The following is a 20,596-nucleotide window of genomic DNA, read 5'->3' on the forward strand; positions in this document are numbered from 1 at the left end:
CCTCGGAGGACCAGCAGTGTCCACTCCATCTCTAAGAGGGGCAGCAGTGTCCACTCCATCTCAAAGAGAGACAGCTGTGTCCACTCCGTCTCAAAGAGGGGCAGCCGTGTCCACTCCATCTCGAAGAGGGACAGCAGTGTCCACTCCATCTCAAAGAGGGACAGCAGTGTCCACTCCATCTCAAAGAGGGACAGCAGTATCCACTCCATCTCAAAGATAGACAGCAGTGTCCACTCCATCTCAAAGAGAGACAGCAGTGTCCATTCCATCTCGGAGGGACAGCAGTGTCCACTCAATCTCAAAGAGAGACAGCAGTGTCCACTCCATCACAAAGAGGGGCAGCACTGACCACTCTATCTCAAAGAGGGGCAGCAGTGTCCGCATCATCTCGGAGGGGCAGCAGTGTCCACTCCATCTCAAAGAGGGAGAGCAGTGTCCACTCCATCTCAAAGGGACAGCAGTGTCCACTCCATCTCAAAGAGGGACAGCAGTGTCCATTCCATCTCGGAGGGGCAGCAGTGTCCACTCCATCTCAAAGAGGGACAGCAGCGTCCACTCCAGCTCAAAGGGACAGCAGTATCTACTCCATCTCAAAGAGGGGCAGTAGTGTCCACACCACCTCAAATAGGGACAGCAGTGTCCACTCCATCTCTAAGGGACAGCAGTGTCCACTCCATCTCAAAGTGACAGCAGTGTCCACTCCATCTAAAAGAGGGTCAGCAGTGTCCACTCCATCTCAAAGAGGGACAGCAGTGTCCATTCCACCTTGGAGGGGCAGCCGTGTCCACTCCATCTCAAAGAGGGACAGCAGCGTCCACTCCATCTCAAAGGGACAGCAGTATCTACTCCATCTCAAAGAGGGGCACCAGTGTCCACTCCATCTGAAAGAGAGACAGCAGTGTCCACTCCATCTCAAAGGGACAGCAGTGTCCACTCCATCTCAAAGGGACAGCAGTGTCCACTCCATCTCAAAGGGACAGCAGTGTCCACTCCATCTCAAAGGGACAGCAGTGTCCACACCATCTCAAAGAGGGTCAGCAGTGTCCACTCCATCCCAAAGAGGGTCAGCAGTGTCCACGCCATCTCAAAGAGGGGCAGCAGTGTCCACTCCATCTGAAAGAGGGGCAGCAGTGTCCACTCCATCTCAAAGAGGGGCAGCAGTGTCCACTCCATCTCAAAGAGGGGCAGCAGTGTCCACTCCATCTGAAAGAGGGGCAGCAATGTCCACTCCATCTCAAAGAGGGGAAGCAGTGCCCACTCCATCTGAAAGAGGGGCAGCAGTGTCCACTCCATCTCAAAGAGGGGAAGCAGTGTCCACTCCATCTCAAAGAGGGACAGCAGGGTCCACTTCATCCCAAAGAGGGTCAGCAGTGTCCACTCAATCTCAAAGAGGGGCAGCAGTGTCCACTCCATCTGAAAGAGGGACAGCAGTGTCCACTCCATCTCAAAGAGGGACAGCAGGGTCCACTCCATCTCAAAGAGCGACAGCAGTGTCCACTCCATCTCAAAGAGAGACAGCAGTGTCCACTCCATCTCAAAGAGCGACAGCAGTGTCCACTCCATCTCAAAGAGCGACAGCAGTGTCCAATCCATCTCAAAGAGGGGCAGCAGTGTCCACTCCATCTGAAAGAGGGACAGCAGTGTCCACTCCATCTCAAAGAGTGACAGCAGTGTCCACTCCATCTCAAAGAGGGGCAGCAGTGTCCACTCCATCTCAAAGAGGGACAGCAGTGTCCACTCCATCTCAAAGAGGGGCAGCAGCGTCCACTCAATCTTCAAGAGGGACAGCAGTGTCCACTCCATCTCAAAGAGGTAGAGCAGTGTCCACTCCATCTCAAAGAGGGACAGCAGTGACCATTCCATCTCAAAGAGGGACAGCAGTGTCCACTCCATCTCAAAGAGGGACAGCAGTGTCCACTCCATCTCAAAGAGGGACAGCAGTGTCCACTCTATCTCAAAGAGGGACAGCAGTGTCCACTCCATCTCAAAGAGGGACAGCAGTGTCCACTCCATCTCAAAGAGGGACAGCAGTGTCCACTCCATCTCAAAGAGGGACAGCAGTGTCTACTCCATCTCAAAGGGACAGCAGTGTCCACTCCATCTCAAAGGGACAGCAGTGTCCACTCCATCTCAAAGGGACAGCAGTGTCCACTCCATCTCAAAGAGGGTGAGCAGTGTCCACTCCATCTCAAAGGGACAGCAGTGTCCACACCATCTCAAAGAGGGTCAGCAGTGTCCACTCCATCTCAAAGAGGGGCAGCAGTGTCCACTCCATCTCAAAGAGAGACAGCAGTGTCCATTCCATCTCAAAGAGGGACAGCAGTGTCCACTCCATCTCAAAGAGGGACAGCAGTGTCCACTCCATCTCAAAGAGGGGCAGCAGTGTCCACTCCATCTCAAAGAGGGGCAGCAGTGTCCACTCCATCTGAAAGAGGGACAGCAGTGTCCACTCCATCTCAAAGAGCGACAGCAGTGTCCACTCCATCTCAAAGAGGGGCAGCAGTGTCCACTCCATCTCAAAGAGAGACAGCAGTGTCCACTCCATCTCAAAGAACAACAGCAGTGTCCACTCCATCTCAAAGAGGGACAGCAGTGTCCACTCCGTCTCGGAGGGGTAGCAGTGTCCACTCCATCTCAAAGAGGGGCAGCCGTGTCCCCTCTATCTCAAAGAGAGACAGCAGTGTCCACTCCATCTCAAAGAGGGACAGCAGTGTCCACGCCATCTCAAAGAGGGGCAGCAGTGTCCACTCCATCTCGGAGGGGTAGCAGTGTCCACTCCATCTCAAAGAGGGGCAGCCGTGTCCCCTCTATCTCAAAGAGAGACAGCAGTGTCCACTCCATCTCAAAGAGGGACAGCAGTGTCCACGCCATCTAAAAGAGGTGCAGCCGTGTCCACTCCATCTCAAAGAGGGACAGCAGTGTCCACTCCATCTCAAAGAGAGACAGCAGTGTCCACTCCATCTCGGAGGGGCAGCAGCGTCCACTCCATCTCAAAGAGAGACAGCAGTGTCCACTCCATATCAAAGAGGGACAGCAGTGTCCACTCCACCTCGGAGGACCAGCAGTGTCCACTCCATCTCTAAGAGGGGCAGCAGTGTCCACTCCATCTCAAAGAGAGACAGCACTGTCCACTCCATCTCAAAGAGAGACAGCTGTGTCCACTCCATCTCAAAGAGGGGCAGCCGTGTCCACTCCATCTCAAAGAGGGACAGCAGTGTCCACTCCATCTCAAAGAGGGGCAGCCTTGTCCACTCCATCTCAAAGAGAGACAGCACTGTCCACTCCATCTCAAAGAGAGACAGCTGTGTCCACTCCATCTCAAAGAGGGGCAGCAGTATCCACTCCATCTCAAAGAGAGACAGCAGTGTCCATTCCATCTCGGAGGGACAGCAGTGTCCACTCCATCTCAAAGAGAGACAGCAGTGTCAACTCCATCTCAAAGAGAGACAGCAGTGTACATTCCATCTCGGAGGGACAGCAGTGTCCACTCAATCTCAAAGAGAGACAGCAGTGTCCACTCCATCACACAGGGGGGCAGCAGCATTCACTCCATCTCAAAGAGGGGCAGCCGTGTCCGCATCATCTCGGAGGGGCAGCAGCGTCCACTCCATCTCAAAGAGGGACAGCAGTGCCCACTCCATCTCAAAGAGGGGCAGCAGTGTCCACTTCATCTCAAAGAGGGAGAGCAGTGTTCACTCCATCTCAAAGGGACAGCAGTGTCCACTCCATCTCAAAGAGGGACAGTAGTGTCCATTCCATCTCGGAGGGGCAGCAGTGTCCACTCCATCTCAAAGAGGGACAGCAGCGTCCACTCCATCTCAAAGGGACAGCAGTATCTACTCCATCTCAAAGAGGGGCAGCAGTGTCCACTCCATCTCAAAGTGACAGCAGTGTCCACTCCACCTCAAAGAGGGACAGCAGTGTCCACTCCATCTCAAAGGGACAGCAATGTCCACTCCATCTCAAAGTGACAGCAGTGTCCACTCCATCTAAAAGAGGGTCAGCAGTGTCCACTCCATCTCAAAGAGGGACAGCAGTGTCCATTCCACCTCGGAGGGGCAGCAGTGTCCACTCCATCTCAAAGAGGGACAGCAGCGTCCACTCCATCTGAAAGAGAGACAGCAGTGTCCACTCCATCTCAAAGGGACAGCAGTGTCCACTCCATCTCAAAGGGACAGCAGTGTCCACTCCATCTCAAAGGGACAGCAGTGTCCACTCCATCTCAGAGGGTCAGCAGTGTCCACTCCATCTCAAAGGGACAGCAGTGTCCACACCATCTCAAAGAGGGTCAGCAGTGTCCACTCCATCTCAAAGAGGGTCAGCAGTGTCCACTCCATCTCAAAGAGGGGCAGCAGTGTCCACTCCATTTCAAAGAGTGACAGCAGTGTCCACTCCATCTCAAAGAGAGACAGCAGTGTCCACTCCATCTCTAAGAGGGGCAGCAGTGTCCACTCCATCTCAAAGAGAGACAGCACTGTCCACTCCATCTCAAAGAGAGACAGCTGTGTCCACTCCATCTCAAAGAGGGGCAGCCGTGTCCACTCCATCTCAAAGAGGGACAGCAGTGTCCACTCCATCTCAAAGAGGGGCAGCCGTGTCCACTCCATCTCAAAGAGGGACAGCAGTATCCACTCCATCTCAAAGAGAGACAGCAGTGTCCATTCCATCTCAGAGGGACAGCAGTGTCCACTCCATCTCAAAGAGAGACAGCAGTGTCCACTCCATCTCAAAGAGAGACAGCAGTGTCCATTCCATCTCGGAGGGACAGCAGTGTCCACTCAATCTCAAAGAGAGACAGCAGTGTCCACTCCATCACACAGGGGGGCAGCAGCATTCACTCCATCTCAAAGAGGGGCAGCAGTGTCCGCATCATCTCGGAGGGGCAGCAGCGTCCACTCCATCTCAAAGAGGGACAGCAGTGCCCACTCCATCTCAAAGAGGGGCAGCAGTGTCCACTCCATCTCAAAGAGGGAGAGCAGTGTTCACTCCATCTCAAAGGGACAGCAGTGTCCACTCCATCTCAAATAGGGACAGCAGTGTCCATTCCATCTCGGAGGGGCAGCAGTGTCCACTCCATCTCAAAGAGGGACAGCAGCGTCCACTCCATCTCAAAGGGACAGCAGTATCTACTCCATCTCAAAGAGGGGCAGCAGTGTCCACTCCATCTCAAAGTGACAGCAGTGTCCACTCCATCTAAAAGAGGGTCAGCAGTGTCCACTCCATCTCAAAGAGGGACAGCAGTGTCCATTCCACCTCGGAGGGGCAGCAGTGTCCACTCCATCTCAAAGAGGGACAGCAGCGTCCACTCCATCTGAAAGAGAGAGAGCAGTGTCCACTCCATCTAAAAGGGACAGCAGTGTCCACTCCATCTCAAAGGGACAGCAGTGTCCACTCCATCTCAAAGGGACAGCAGTGTCCACTCCATCTCAAAGAGGGTCAGCAGTGTCCACTCCATCTCAAAGGGACAGCAGTGTCCACACCATCTCAAAGAGGGTCAGCAGTGTCCACTCCATCTCAAAGAGGGTCAGCAGTGTCCACTCCATCTCAAAGGGACAGCAGTGTCCACTCCATCTCAAAGAGGGTCAGCAGTGTCCACTCCATCTCAAAGGGACAGCAGTGTCCACACCATCTCAAAGAGGGTCAGCAGTGTCCACTCCATCTCAAAGGGACAGCAGTGTCCACACCATCTCAAAGAGGGTCAGCAGTGTCCATTCCATCTTAAAGAGGGACAGCAGGGTCCACTTCATCTCAAAGTAGGGCAGCAGTGTCCACTCCATCTCACAGAGCGACAGCAGTGTCCACTCCATCTCAAAGAGAGACAGCAGTGTCCACTCCATCTCAAAGAGCGACAGCAGTGTCCACTCCATCTCAAAGAGGGGCAGCAGTGTCCACTCCATCTGAAAGAGGGACAGCAGTGTCCACTCCATCTCAAAGAGCGACAGCAGTGTCCACTCCATCTCACAGAGCGACAGCCGTGTCCCCTCTATCTCAAAGAGAGACAGCAGTGTCCACTCCATCTCAAAGAGGGACAGCAGTGTCCACGCCATCTCAAAGAGGGGCAGCCGTGTCCACTCCATCTCAAAGAGGGACAGCAGTGTCCGCTCCATCTCGGAGGGGCAGCAGCGTCCACTCCATCTCAAAGAGAGACAGCAGTGTCCACTCCATCTCAAAGAGGGACAGCAGTGTCCACTCCACCTCGGAGGACCAGCAGTGTCCACTCCATCTCTAAGAGGGGCAGCAGTGTCCACTCCATCTCAAAGAGAGACAGCACTGTCCACTCCATCTCAAAGAGAGACAGCTGTGTCCACTCCATCTCAAAGAGGGGCAGCCGTGTCCACTCCATCTCGAAGAGGGACAGCAGTGTCCACTCCATCTCAAAGAGGGACAGCAGTGTCCACTCCATCTCAAAGAGGGACAGCAGTATCCACTCCATCTCAAAGAGAGACAGCAGTGTCCACTCCATCTCAAAGAGAGACAGCAGTGTCCATTCCATCTCGGAGGGACAGCAGTGTCCACTCAATCTCAAAGAGAGACAGCAGTGTCCACTCCATCACAAAGAGGGGCAGCACTGTCCACTCTATCTCAAAGAGGGGCAGCAGTGTCCGCATCATCTCGGAGGGGCAGCAGTGTCCACTCCATCTCAAAGAGGGAGAGCAGTGTCCACTCCATCTCAAAGGGACAGCAGTGTCCACTCCATCTCAAAGAGGGACAGCAGTGTCCATTCCATCTCGGAGGGGCAGCAGTGTCCACTCCATCTCAAAGAGGGACAGCAGCGTCCACTCCAGCTCAAAGGGACAGCAGTATCTACTCCATCTCAAAGAGGGGCAGTAGTGTCCACACCACCTCAAATAGGGACAGCAGTGTCCACTCCATCTCTCAGGGACAGCAGTGTCCACTCCATCTCAAAGTGACAGCAGTGTCCACTCCATCTAAAAGAGGGTCAGCAGTGTCCACTCCATCTCAAAGAGGGACAGCAGTGTCCATTCCACCTTGGAGGGGCAGCCGTGTCCACTCCATCTCAAAGAGGGACAGCAGCGTCCACTCCATCTCAAAGGGACAGCAGTATCTACTCCATCTCAAAGAGGGGCACCAGTGTCCACTCCATCTGAAAGAGAGACAGCAGTGTCCACTCCATCTCAAAGGGACAGCAGTGTCCACTCCATCTCAAAGGGACAGCAGTGTCCACTCCATCTCAAAGGGACAGCAGTGTCCACTCCATCTCAAAGGGACAGCAGTGTCCACACCATCTCAAACAGGGTCAGCAGTGTCCACTCCATCCCAAAGAGGGTCAGCAGTGTCCACGCCATCTCAAAGAGGGGCAGCAGTGTCCACTCCATCTGAAAGAGGGGCAGCAGTGTCCACTCCATCTCAAAGAGGGGCAGCAGTGTCCACTCCATCTGAAAGAGGGGCAGCAGTGTCCACTCCATCTGAAAGAGGGGCAGCAATGTCCACTCCATCTCAAAGAGGGGAAGCAGTGTCCACTCCATCTGAAAGAGGGGCAGCAGTGTCCACTCCATCTCAAAGAGGGGAAGCAGTGTCCACTCCATCTCAAAGAGGGACAGCAGGGTCCACTTCATCTCAAAGAGCGACAGCAGTGTCCACTCCATCTCACAGAGCGACAGCCGTGTCCCCTCTATCTCAAAGAGAGACAGCAGTGTCCACTCCATCTCAAAGAGGGACAGCAGTGTCCACGCCATCTCAAAGAGGGGCAGCCGTGTCCACTCCATCTCAAAGAGGGACAGCAGTGTCCGCTCCATCTCGGAGGGGCAGCAGCGTCCACTCCATCTCAAAGAGAGACAGCAGTGTCCACTCCATCTCTAAGAGGGGCAGCAGTGTCCACTCCACCTCGGAGGACCAGCAGTGTCCACTCCATCTCTAAGAGGGGCAGCAGTGTCCACTCCATCTCAAAGAGAGACAGCACTGTCCACTCCATCTCAAAGAGAGACAGCTGTGTCCACTCCATCTCAAAGAGGGGCAGCCGTGTCCACTCCATCTCGAAGAGGGACAGCAGTGTCCACTCCATCTCAAAGAGGGACAGCAGTATCCACTCCATCTCAAAGAGAGACAGCAGTGTCCACTCCATCTCAAAGAGAGACAGCAGTGTCCATTCCATCTCGGAGGGACAGCAGTGTCCACTCAATCTCAAAGAGAGACAGCAGTGTCCACTCCATCACAAAGAGGGGCAGCACTGTCCACTCTATCTCAAAGAGGGGCAGCAGTGTCCGCATCATCTCGGAGGGGCAGCAGTGTCCACTCCATCTCAAAGAGGGAGAGCAGTGTCCACTCCATCTCAAAGGGACAGCAGTGTCCACTCCATCTCAAAGAGGGACAGCAGTGTCCATTCCATCTCGGAGGGGCAGCAGTGTCCACTCCATCTCAAAGAGGGACAGCAGCGTCCACTCCAGCTCAAAGGGACAGCAGTATCTACTCCATCTCAAAGAGGGGCAGTAGTGTCCACACCACCTCAAATAGGGACAGCAGTGTCCACTCCATCTCTAAGGGACAGCAGTGTCCACTCCATCTCAAAGTGACAGCAGTGTCCACTCCATCTAAAAGAGGGTCAGCAGTGTCCACTCCATCTCAAAGAGGGACAGCAGTGTCCATTCCACCTTGGAGGGGCAGCCGTGTCCACTCCATCTCAAAGAGGGACAGCAGCGTCCACTCCATCTCAAAGGGACAGCAGTATCTACTCCATCTCAAAGAGGGGCACCAGTGTCCACTCCATCTGAAAGAGAGACAGCAGTGTCCACTCCATCTCAAAGGGACAGCAGTGTCCACTCCATCTCAAAGGGACAGCAGTGTCCACTCCATCTCAAAGGGACAGCAGTGTCCACTCCATCTCAAAGGGACAGCAGTGTCCACACCATCTCAAACAGGGTCAGCAGTGTCCACTCCATCCCAAAGAGGGTCAGCAGTGTCCACGCCATCTCAAAGAGGGGCAGCAGTGTCCACTCCATCTGAAAGAGGGGCAGCAGTGTCCACTCCATCTCAAAGAGGGGCAGCAGTGTCCACTCCATCTGAAAGAGGGGCAGCAGTGTCCACTCCATCTGAAAGAGGGGCAGCAATGTCCACTCCATCTCAAAGAGGGGAAGCAGTGTCCACTCCATCTGAAAGAGGGGCAGCAGTGTCCACTCCATCTCAAAGAGGGGAAGCAGTGTCCACTCCATCTCAAAGAGGGACAGCAGGGTCCACTTCATCCCAAAGAGGGTCAGCAGTGTCCACTCAATCTCAAAGAGGGGCAGCAGTGTCCACTCCATCTGAAAGAGGGACAGCAGTGTCCACTCCATCTCAAAGAGGGACAGCAGGGTCCACTCCATCTCAAAGAGCGACAGCAGTGTCCACTCCATCTCAAAGAGAGACAGCAGTGTCCACTCCATCTCAAAGAGCGACAGCAGTGTCCACTCCATCTCAAAGAGGGACAGCAGGGTCCACTCCATCTCAAAGAGCGACAGCAATGTCCACTCCATCTCAAAGAGAGACAGCAGTGTCCACTCCATCTCAAAGAGCGACAGCAGTGTCCACTCCATCTCAAAGAGCGACAGCAGTGTCCAATCCATCTCAAAGAGGGGCAGCAGTGTCCACTCCATCTGAAAGAGGGACAGCAGTGTCCACTCCATCTCAAAGAGTGACAGCAGTGTCCACTCCATCTCAAAGAGGGGCAGCAGTGTCCACTCCATCTCAAAGAGGGACAGCAGTGTCCACTCCATCTCAAAGAGGGGCAGCAGCGTCCACTCAATCTTCAAGAGGGACAGCAGTGTCCACTCCATCTCAAAGAGGTAGAGCAGTGTCCACTCCATCTCAAAGAGGGACAGCAGTGACCATTCCATCTCAAAGAGGGACAGCAGTGTCCACTCCATCTCAAAGAGGGACAGCAGTGTCCACTCCATCTCAAAGAGGGACAGCAGTGTCCACTCTATCTCAAAGAGGGACAGCAGTGTCCACTCCATCTCAAAGAGGGACAGCAGTGTCCACTCCATCTCAAAGAGGGACAGCAGTGTCCACTCCATCTCAAAGAGGGACAGAAGTGTCTACTCCATCTCAAAGGGACAGCAGTGTCCACTCCATCTCAAAGATGGACAGCAGTGTCCACTCCATCTCAAAGGGACAGCAGTGTCCACTCCATCTCAAAGGGACAGCAGTGTCCACTCCATCTCAAAGAGGGTGAGCAGTGTCCACTCCATCTCAAAGGGACAGCAGTGTCCACACCATCTCAAAGAGGGTCAGCAGTGTCCACTCCATCTCAAAGAGGGGCAGCAGTGTCCACTCCATCTCAAAGAGAGACAGCAGTGTCCATTCCATCTCAAAGAGGGACAGCAGTGTCCACTCCATCTCAAAGAGGGACAGCAGTGTCCACTCCATCTCAAAGAGGGGCAGCAGTGTCCACTCCATCTCAAAGAGGGGCAGCAGTGTCCACTCCATCTGAAAGAGGGACAGCAGTGTCCACTCCATCTCAAAGAGCGACAGCAGTGTCCACTCCATCTCAAAGAGGGGCAGCAGTGTCCACTCCATCTCAAAGAGAGACAGCAGTGTCCACTCCATCTCAAAGAACAACAGCAGTGTCCACTCCATCTCAAAGAGGGACAGCAGTGTCCACTCCGTCTCGGAGGGGTAGCAGTGTCCACTCCATCTCAAAGAGGGGCAGCCGTGTCCCCTCTATCTCAAAGAGAGACAGCAGTGTCCACTCCATCTCAAAGAGGGACAGCAGTGTCCACGCCATCTCAAAGAGGGGCAGCAGTGTCCACTCCATCTCGGAGGGGTAGCAGTGTCCACTCCATCTCAAAGAGGGGCAGCCGTGTCCCCTCTATCTCAAAGAGAGACAGCAGTGTCCACTCCATCTCAAAGAGGGACAGCAGTGTCCACGCCATCTCAAAGAGGGGCAGCCGTGTCCACTCCATCTCAAAGAGGGACAGCAGTGTCCACTCCATCTCAAAGAGAGACAGCAGTGTCCACTCCATCTCGGAGGGGCAGCAGCGTCCACTCCATCTCAAAGAGAGACAGCAGTGTCCACTCCATCTCAAAGAGGGACAGCAGTGTCCACTCCACCTCGGAGGACCAGCAGTGTCCACTCCATCTCTAAGAGGGGCAGCAGTGTCCACTCCATCTCAAAGAGAGACAGCACTGTCCACTCCATCTCAAAGAGAGACAGCTGTGTCCACTCCATCTCAAAGAGGGGCAGCCGTGTCCACTCCATCTCAAAGAGGGACAGCAGTGTCCACTCCATCTCAAAGAGGGGCAGCCTTGTCCACTCCATCTCAAAGAGAGACAGCACTGTCCACTCCATCTCAAAGAGAGACAGCTGTGTCCACTCCATCTCAAAGAGGGGCAGCAGTATCCACTCCATCTCAAAGAGAGACAGCAGTGTCCATTCCATCTCGGAGGGACAGCAGTGTCCACTCCATCTCAAAGAGAGACAGCAGTGTCCACTCCATCTCAAAGAGAGACAGCAGTGTCCATTCCATCTCGGAGGGACAGCAGTGTCCACTCAATCTCAAAGAGAGACAGCAGTGTCCACTCCATCACACAGGGGGGCAGCAGCATTCACTCCATCTCAAAGAGGGGCAGCAGTGTCCGCATCATCTCGGAGGGGCAGCAGCGTCCACTCCATCTCAAAGAGGGACAGCAGTGCCCACTCCATCTCAAAGAGGGGCAGCAGTGTCCACTCCATCTCAAAGAGGGAGAGCAGTGTTCACTCCATCTCAAAGGGACAGCAGTGTCCACTCCATCTCAAAGAGGGACAGCAGTGTCCATTCCATCTCGGAGGGGCAGCAGTGTCCACTCCATCTCAAAGAGGGACAGCAGCGTCCACTCCATCTCAAAGGGACAGCAGTATCTACTCCATCTCAAAGAGGGGCAGCAGTGTCCACTCCATCTCAAAGTGACAGCAGTGTCCACTCCATCTCAAAGTGACAGCAGTGTCCACTCCACCTCAAAGAGGGACAGCAGTGTCCACTCCATCTCAAAGGGACAGCAATGTCCACTCTATCTCAAAGTGACAGCAGTGTCCACTCCATCTAAAAGAGGGTCAGCAGTGTCCACTCCATCTCAAAGAGGGACAGCAGTGTCCATTCCACCTCGAGGGGCAGCAGTGTCCACTCCATCTCAAAGAGGGACAGCAGCGTCCACTCCATCTGAAAGAGAGACAGCAGTGTCCACTCCATCTCAAAGGGACAGCAGTGTCCACTCCATCTCAAAGGGACAGCAGTGTCCACTCCATCTCAAAGGGACAGCAGTGTCCACTCCATCTCAGAGGGTCAGCAGTGTCCACTCCATCTCAAAGGGACAGCAGTGTCCACACCATCTCAAAGAGGGTCAGCAGTGTCCACTCCATCTCAAAGAGGGTCAGCAGTGTCCACTCCATCTGAAAGAGGGGCAGCAGTGTCCACTCCATTTCAAAGAGTGACAGCAGTGTCCACTCCATCTCAAAGAGAGACAGCAGTGTCCACTCCATCTCTAAGAGGGGCAGCAGTGTCCACTCCATCTCAAAGAGAGACAGCACTGTCCACTCCATCTCAAAGAGAGACAGCTGGGTCCACTCCATCTCAAAGAGGGGCAGCCGTGTCCACTCCATCTCAAAGAGGGACAGCAGTGTCCACTCCATCTCAAAGAGGGGCAGCCGTGTCCACTCCATCTCAAAGAGGGACAGCAGTATCCACTCCATCTCAAAGAGAGACAGCAGTGTCCATTCCATCTCAGAGGGACAGCAGTGTCCACTCCATCTCAAAGAGAGACAGCAGTGTCCACTCCACCTCAAAGAGAGACAGCAGTGTCCATTCCATCTCGGAGGGACAGCAGTGTCCACTCAATCTCAAAGAGAGACAGCAGTGTCCACTCCATCACACAGGGGGGCAGCAGCATTCACTCCATCTCAAAGAGGGGCAGCAGTGTCCGCATCATCTCGGAGGGGCAGCAGCGTCCACTCCATCTCAAAGAGGGACAGCAGTGCCCACTCCATCTCAAAGAGGGGCAGCAGTGTCCACTCCATCTCAAAGAGGGAGAGCAGTGTTCACTCCATCTCAAAGGGACAGCAGTGACCACTCCATCTCAAAGAGGGACAGCAGTGTCCATTCCATCTCGGAGGGGCAGCAGTGTCCACTCCATCTCAAAGAGGGACAGCAGCGTCCACTCCATCTCAAAGGGACAGCAGTATCTACTCCATCTCAAAGAGGGGCAGCAGTGTCCACTCCATCTCAAAGTGACAGCAGTGTCCACTCCATCTAAAAGAGGGTCAGCAGTGTCCACTCCATCTCAAAGAGGGACAGCAGTGTCCATTCCACCTCGGAGGGGCAGCAGTGTCCACTCCATCTCAAAGAGGGACAGCAGCGTCCACTCCATCTGAAAGAGAGAGAGCAGTGTCCACTCCATCTAAAAGGGACAGCAGTGTCCACTCCATCTCAAAGGGACAGCAGTGTCCACTCCATCTCAAAGGGACAGCAGTGTCCACTCCATCTCAAAGAGGGTCAGCAGTGTCCACTCCATCTCAAAGGGACAGCAGTGTCCACACCATCTCAAAGAGGGTCAGCAGTGTCCACTCCATCTCAAAGAGGGTCAGCAGTGTCCACTCCATCTCAAAGGGACAGCAGTGTCCACTCCATCTCAAAGAGGGTCAGCAGTGTCCACTCCATCTCAAAGGGACAGCAGTGTCCACACCATCTCAAAGAGGGTCAGCAGTGTCCACTCCATCTCAAAGGGACAGCAGTGTCCACACCATCTCAAAGAGGGTCAGCAGTGTCCATTCCATCTTAAAGAGGGACAGCAGGGTCCACTTCATCTCAAAGTAGGGCAGCAGTGTCCACTCCATCTCACAGAGCGACAGCAGTGTCCACTCCATCTCAAAGAGAGACAGCAGTGTCCACTCCATCTCAAAGAGCGACAGCAGTGTCCACTCCATCTCAAAGAGGGGCAGCAGTGTCCACTCCATCTGAAAGAGGGACAGCAGTGTCCACTCCATCTCAAAGAGCGACAGCAGTGTCCACTCCATCTCACAGAGCGACAGCCGTGTCCCCTCTATCTCAAAGAGAGACAGCAGTGTCCACTCCATCTCAAAGAGGGACAGCAGTGTCCACGCCATCTCAAAGAGGGGCAGCCGTGTCCACTCCATCTCAAAGAGGGACAGCAGTGTCCGCTCCATCTCGGAGGGGCAGCAGCGTCCACTCCATCTCAAAGAGAGACAGCAGTGTCCACTCCATCTCAAAGAGGGACAGCAGTGTCCACTCCACCTCGGAGGACCAGCAGTCTCCACTCCATCTCTAAGAGGGGCAGCAGTGTCCACTCCATCTCAAAGAGAGACAGCACTGTCCACTCCATCTCAAAGAGAGACAGCTGTGTCCACTCCATCTCAAAGAGGGGCTGCCGTGTCCACTCCATCTCAAAGAGGGACAGCAGTGTCCACTCCATCTCAAAGAGGGGCAGCCGTGTCCACTCCATCTCAAAGAGGGACAGCAGTGTCCACTCCATCTCAAAGGGACAGCAGTGTCCACTCCATCTCAAAGAGGGTCAGCAGTGTCCACTCCATCTCAAAGGGACAGCAGTGTCCACACCATCTCAAAGAGGGTCAGCAGTGTCCACTCCATCACAAAGAGGGTCAGCAGTGTCCACTCCATCTCAAAGGGACAGCAGTGTCCACTCCATCTCAAAGAGGGTCAGCAGTGTCCACTCCATCTCAAAGGGACAGCAGTGTCCACACCATCTCAAAGAGGGTCAGCAGTGTCCACTCCATCTCAAAGGGACAGCAGTGTCCACACCATCTCAAAGAGGGTCAGCAGTGTCCATTCCATCTTAAAGAGGGACAGCAGGGTCCACTTCATCTCAAAGTAGGGCAGCAGTGTCCACTCCATCTCACAGAGCGACAGCAGTGTCCACTCCATCTCAAAGAGAGACAGCAGTGTCCACTCCATCTCAAAGAGCGACAGCAGTGTCCACTCCATCTCAAAGAGGGGCAGCAGTGTCCACTCCATCTGAAAGAGGGACAGCAGTGTCCACTCCATCTCAAAGAGCGACAGCAGTGTGCACTCCATCTCACAGAGCGACAGCCGTGTCCCCTCTATCTCAAAGAGAGACAGCAGTGTCCACTCCATCTCAAAGAGGGACAGCAGTGTCCACGCCATCTCAAAGAGGGGCAGCCGTGTCCACTCCATCTCAAAGAGGGACAGCAGTGTCCGCTCCATCTCGGAGGGACAGCAGTGTCCACTCCATCTCAAAGGGACAGCAGTGTCCACTCCATCTCAAAGGGACAGCAGTGTCCACTCCATCTCAGAGGGTCAGCAGTGTCCACTCCATCTCAAAGGGACAGCAGTGTCCACACCATCTCAAAGAGGGTCAGCAGTGTCCACTCCATCTCAAAGAGGGTCAGCAGTGTCCACTCCATCTGAAAGAGGGGCAGCAGTGTCCACTCCATTTCAAAGAGTGACAGCAGTGTCCACTCCATCTCAAAGAGAGACAGCAGTGTCCACTCCATCTCTAAGAGGGGCAGCAGTGTCCACTCCATCTCAAAGAGAGACAGCACTGTCCACTCCATCTCAAAGAGAGACAGCTGTGTCCACTCCATCTCAAAGAGGGGCAGCCGTGTCCACTCCATCTCAAAGAGGGACAGCAGTGTCCACTCCATCTCAAAGAGGGGCAGCCGTGTCCACTCCACCTCAAAGAGGGACAGCAGTATCCACTCCATCTCAAAGAGAGACAGCAGTGTCCATTCCATCTCAGAGGGACAGCAGTGTCCACTCCATCTCAAAGAGAGACAGCAGTGTCCACTCCATCTCAAAGAGAGACAGCAGTGTCCATTCCATTTCGGAGGGACAGCAGTGTCCACTCAATCTCAAAGAGAGACAGCAGTGTCCACTCCATCACACAGGGGGGCAGCAGCATTCACTCCATCTCAAAGAGGGGCAGCAGTGTCCGCATCATCTCGGAGGGGCAGCAGCGTCCACTCCATCTCAAAGAGGGACAGCAGTGCCCACTCCATCTCAAAGAGGGGCAGCAGTGTCCACTCCATCTCAAAGAGGGAGAGCAGTGTTCACTCCATCTCAAAGGGACAGCAGTGTCCACTCCATCTCAAAGAGGGACAGCAGTGTCCATTCCATCTCGGAGGGGCAGCAGTGTCCACTCCATCTCAAAGAGGGACAGCAGCGTCCACTCCATCTCAAAGGGACAGCAGTATCTACTCCATCTCAAAGAGGGGCAGCAGTGTCCACTCCATCTCAAAGTGACAGCAGTGTCCACTCCATCTAAAAGAGGGTCAGCAGTGTCCACTCCATCTCAAAGAGGGACAGCAGTGTCCATTCCACCTCGGAGGGGCAGCAGTGTCCACTCCATCTCAAAGAGGGACAGCAGCGTCCACTCCATCTGAAAGAGAGAGAGCAGTGTCCACTCCATCTAAAAGGGACAGCAGTGTCCACTCCATCTCAAAGGGACAGCAGTGTCCACTCCATCTCAAAGGGACAGCAGTGTCCACTCCATCTCAAAGAGGGTCAGCAGTGTCCACTCCATCTCAAAGGGACAGCAGTGTCCACACCATCTCAAAGAGGGTCAGCAGTGTCCACTCCATCTCAAAGAGGGTCAGCAGTGTCCACTCCATCTCAAAGGGACAGCAGTGTCCACTCCATCTCAAAGAGGGTCAGCAGTGTCCACTCCATCTCAAAGGGACAGCAGTGTCCACACCATCTCAAAGAGGGTCAGCAGTGTCCACTCCATCTCAAAGGGACAGCAGTGTCCACACCATCTCAAAGAGGGTCAGCAGTGTCCATTCCATCTTAAAGAGGGACAGCAGGGTCCACTTCATCTCAAAGTAGGGCAGCAGTGTCCACTCCATCTCACAGAGCGACAGCAGTGTCCACTCCATCTCAAAGAGAGACAGCAGTGTCCACTCCATCTCAAAGAGCGACAGCAGTGTCCACTCCATCTCAAAGAGGGGCAGCAGTGTCCACTCCATCTGAAAGAGGGACAGCAGTGTCCACTCCATCTCAAAGAGCGACAGCAGTGTCCACTCCATCTCACAGAGCGACAGCCGTGTCCCCTCTATCTCAAAGAGAGACAGCAGTGTCCACTCCATCTCAAAGAGGGACAGCAGTGTCCACGCCATCTCAAAGAGGGGCAGCCGTGTCCACTCCATCTCAAAGAGGGACAGCAGTGTCCGCTCCATCTCGGAGGGGCAGCAGCGTCCACTCCATCTCAAAGAGAGACAGCAGTGTCCACTCCATCTCAAAGAGGGACAGCAGTGTCCACTCCACCTCGGAGGACCAGCAGTGTCCACCCCATCTCTAAGAGGGGCAGCAGTGTCCACTCCATCTCAAAGAGAGACAGCACTGTCCACTCCATCTCAAAGAGAGACAGCTGTGTCCACTCCATCTCAAAGAGGGGCAGCCGTGTCCACTCCATCTCAAAGAGGGACAGCAGTGTCCACTCCATCTCAAAGAGGGGCAGCCGTGTCCACTCCATCTCAAAGAGGGACAGCAGTGTCCACTCCATCTCAAAGGGACAGCAGTGTCCACTCCATCTCAAAGAGGGTCAGCAGTGTCCACTCCATCTCAAAGGGACAGCAGTGTCCACACCATCTCAAAGAGGGTCAGCAGTGTCCACTCCATCTCAAAGAGGGTCAGCAGTGTCCACTCCATCTCAAAGGGACAGCAGTGTCCACTCCATCTCAAAGAGGGTCAGCAGTGTCCACTCCATCTCAAAGGGACAGCAGTGTCCACACCATCTCAAAGAGGGTCAGCAGTGTCCACTCCATCTCAAAGGGACAGCAGTGTCCACACCATCTCAAAGAGGGTCAGCAGTGTCCATTCCATCTTAAAGAGGGACAGCAGGGTCCACTTCATCTCAAAGTAGGGCAGCAGTGTCCACTCCATCTCACAGAGCGACAGCAGTGTCCACTCCATCTCAAAGAGAGACAGCAGTGTCCACTCCATCTCTAAGAGGGGCAGCAGTGTCCACTCCATCTCAAAGAGAGACAGCACTGTCCACTCCATCTCAAAGAGAGACAGCTGTGTCCACTCCATCTCAAAGAGGGGCAGCCGTGTCCACTCCATCTCAAAGAGGGACAGCAGTGTCCACTCCATCTCAAAGAGGGGCAGCCGTGTCCACTCCATCTCAAAGAGGGACAGCAGTATCCACTCCATCTCAAAGAGAGACAGCAGTGTCCATTCCATCTCAGAGGGACAGCAGTGTCCACTCCATCTCAAAGAGAGACAGCAGTGTCCACTCCATCTCAAAGAGAGACAGCAGTGTCCATTCCATCTCGGAGGGACAGCAGTGTCCACTCAATCTCAAAGAGAGACAGCAGTGTCCACTCCATCACACAGGGGGGCAGCAGCATTCACTCCATCTCAAAGAGGGGCAGCAGTGTCCGCATCATCTCGGAGGGGCAGCAGCGTCCACTCCATCTCAAAGAGGGACAGCAGTGCCCACTCCATCTCAAAGAGGGGCAGCAGTGTCCACTCCATCTCAAAGAGGGAGAGCAGTGTTCACTCCATCTCAAAGGGACAGCAGTGTCCACTCCATCTCAAAGAGGGACAGCAGTGTCCATTCCATCTCGGAGGGGCAGCAGTGTCCACTCCATCTCAAAGAGGGACAGCAGCGTCCACTCCATCTCAAAGGGACAGCAGTATCTACTCCATCTCAAAGAGGGGCAGCAGTGTCCACTCCATCTGAAAGAGGGACAGCAGTGCCCACTCCATCTCAAAGAGGGGCAGCAGTGTCCACTCCATCTCAAAGAGGGAGAGCAGTGTTCACTCCATCTCAAAGGGACAGCAGTGTCCACTCCATCTCAAAGAGGGACAGCAGTGTCCATTCCATCTCGGAGGGGCAGCAGTGTCCACTCCATCTCAAAGAGGGACAGCAGCGTCCACTCCATCTCAAAGTGACAGCAGTGTCCACTCCATCTAAAAGAGGGTCAGCAGTGTCCACTCCATCTCAAAGAGGGACAGCAGTGTCCATTCCACCTCGGAGGGGCAGCAGTGTCCACTCCATCTCAAAGAGGGACAGCAGCGTCCACTCCATCTGAAAGAGAGAGAGCAGTGTCCACTCCATCTAAAAGGGACAGCAGTGTCCACTCCATCTCAAAGGGACAGCAGTGTCCACTCCATCTCAAAGGGACAGCAGTGTCCACTCCATCTCAAAGAGGGTCAGCAGTGTCCACTCCATCTCAAAGGGACAGCAGTGTCCACACCATCTCAAAGAGGGTCAGCAGTGTCCACTCCATCTCAAAGAGGGTGAGCAGTGTCCACTCCATCTCAAAGGGACAGCAGTGTCCACTCCATCTCAAAGAGGGTCAGCAGTGTCCACTCCATCTCAAAGGGACAGCAGTGTCCACACCATCTCAAAGAGGGTCAGCAGTGTCCACTCCATCTCAAAGGGACAGCAGTGTCCACACCATCTCAAAGAGGGTCAGCAGTGTCCATTCCATCTTAAAGAGGGACAGCAGGGTCCACTTCATCTCAAAGTAGGGCAGCAGTGTCCACTCCATCTCACAGAGCGACAGCAGTGTCCACTCCATCTCAAAGAGAGACAGCAGTGTCCACTCCATCTCAAAGAGCGACAGCAGTGTCCACTCCATCTCAAAGAGGGGCAGCAGTGTCCACTCCATCTGAAAGAGGGACAGCAGTGTCCACTCCATCTCAAAGAGCGACAGCAGTGTCCACTCCATCTCACAGAGCGACAGCCGTGTCCCCTCTATCTCAAAGAGAGACAGCAGTGTCCACTCCATCTCAAAGAGGGACAGCAGTGTCCACGCCATCTCAAAGAGGGGCAGCCGTGTCCACTCCATCTCAAAGAGGGACAGCAGTGTCCGCTCCATCTCGGAGGGGCAGCAGCGTCCACTCCATCTCAAAGAGAGACAGCAGTGTCCACTCCATCTCAAAGAGGGACAGCAGTGTCCACTCCACCTCGGAGGACCAGCAGTGTCCACCCCATCTCTAAGAGGGGCAGCAGTGTCCACTCCATCTCAAAGAGAGACAGCACTGTCCACTCCATCTCAAAGAGAGACAGCTGTGTCCACTCCATCTCAAAGAGGGGCAGCCGTGTCCACTCCATCTCAAAGAGGGACAGCAGTGTCCACTCCATCTCAAAGAGGGGCAGCCGTGTCCACTCCATCTCAAAGAGGGACAGCAGTGTCCACTCCATCTCAAAGGGACAGCAGTGTCCACTCCATCTCAAAGAGGGTCAGCAGTGTCCACTCCATCTCAAAGGGACAGCAGTGTCCACACCATCTCAAAGAGGGTCAGCAGTGTCCACTCCATCTCAAAGAGGGTCAGCAGTGTCCACTCCATCTCAAAGGGACAGCAGTGTCCACTCCATCTCAAAGAGGGTCAGCAGTGTCCACTCCATCTCAAAGGGACAGCAGTGTCCACACCATCTCAAAGAGGGTCAGCAGTGTCCACTCCATCTCAAAGGGACAGCAGTGTCCACACCATCTCAAAGAGGGTCAGCAGTGTCCATTCCATCTTAAAGAGGGACAGCAGGGTCCACTTCATCTCAAAGTAGGGCAGCAGTGTCCACTCCATCTCACAGAGCGACAGCAGTGTCCACTCCATCTCAAAGAGAGACAGCAGTGTCCACTCCATCTCAAAGAGCGACAGCAGTGTCCACTCCATCTCAAAGAGGGGCA

Source organism: Scyliorhinus torazame, chromosome 1 (assembly GCF_047496885.1).
Source record: "Scyliorhinus torazame isolate Kashiwa2021f chromosome 1, sScyTor2.1, whole genome shotgun sequence".
Taxonomy (NCBI): domain Eukaryota; kingdom Metazoa; phylum Chordata; class Chondrichthyes; order Carcharhiniformes; family Scyliorhinidae; genus Scyliorhinus; species Scyliorhinus torazame.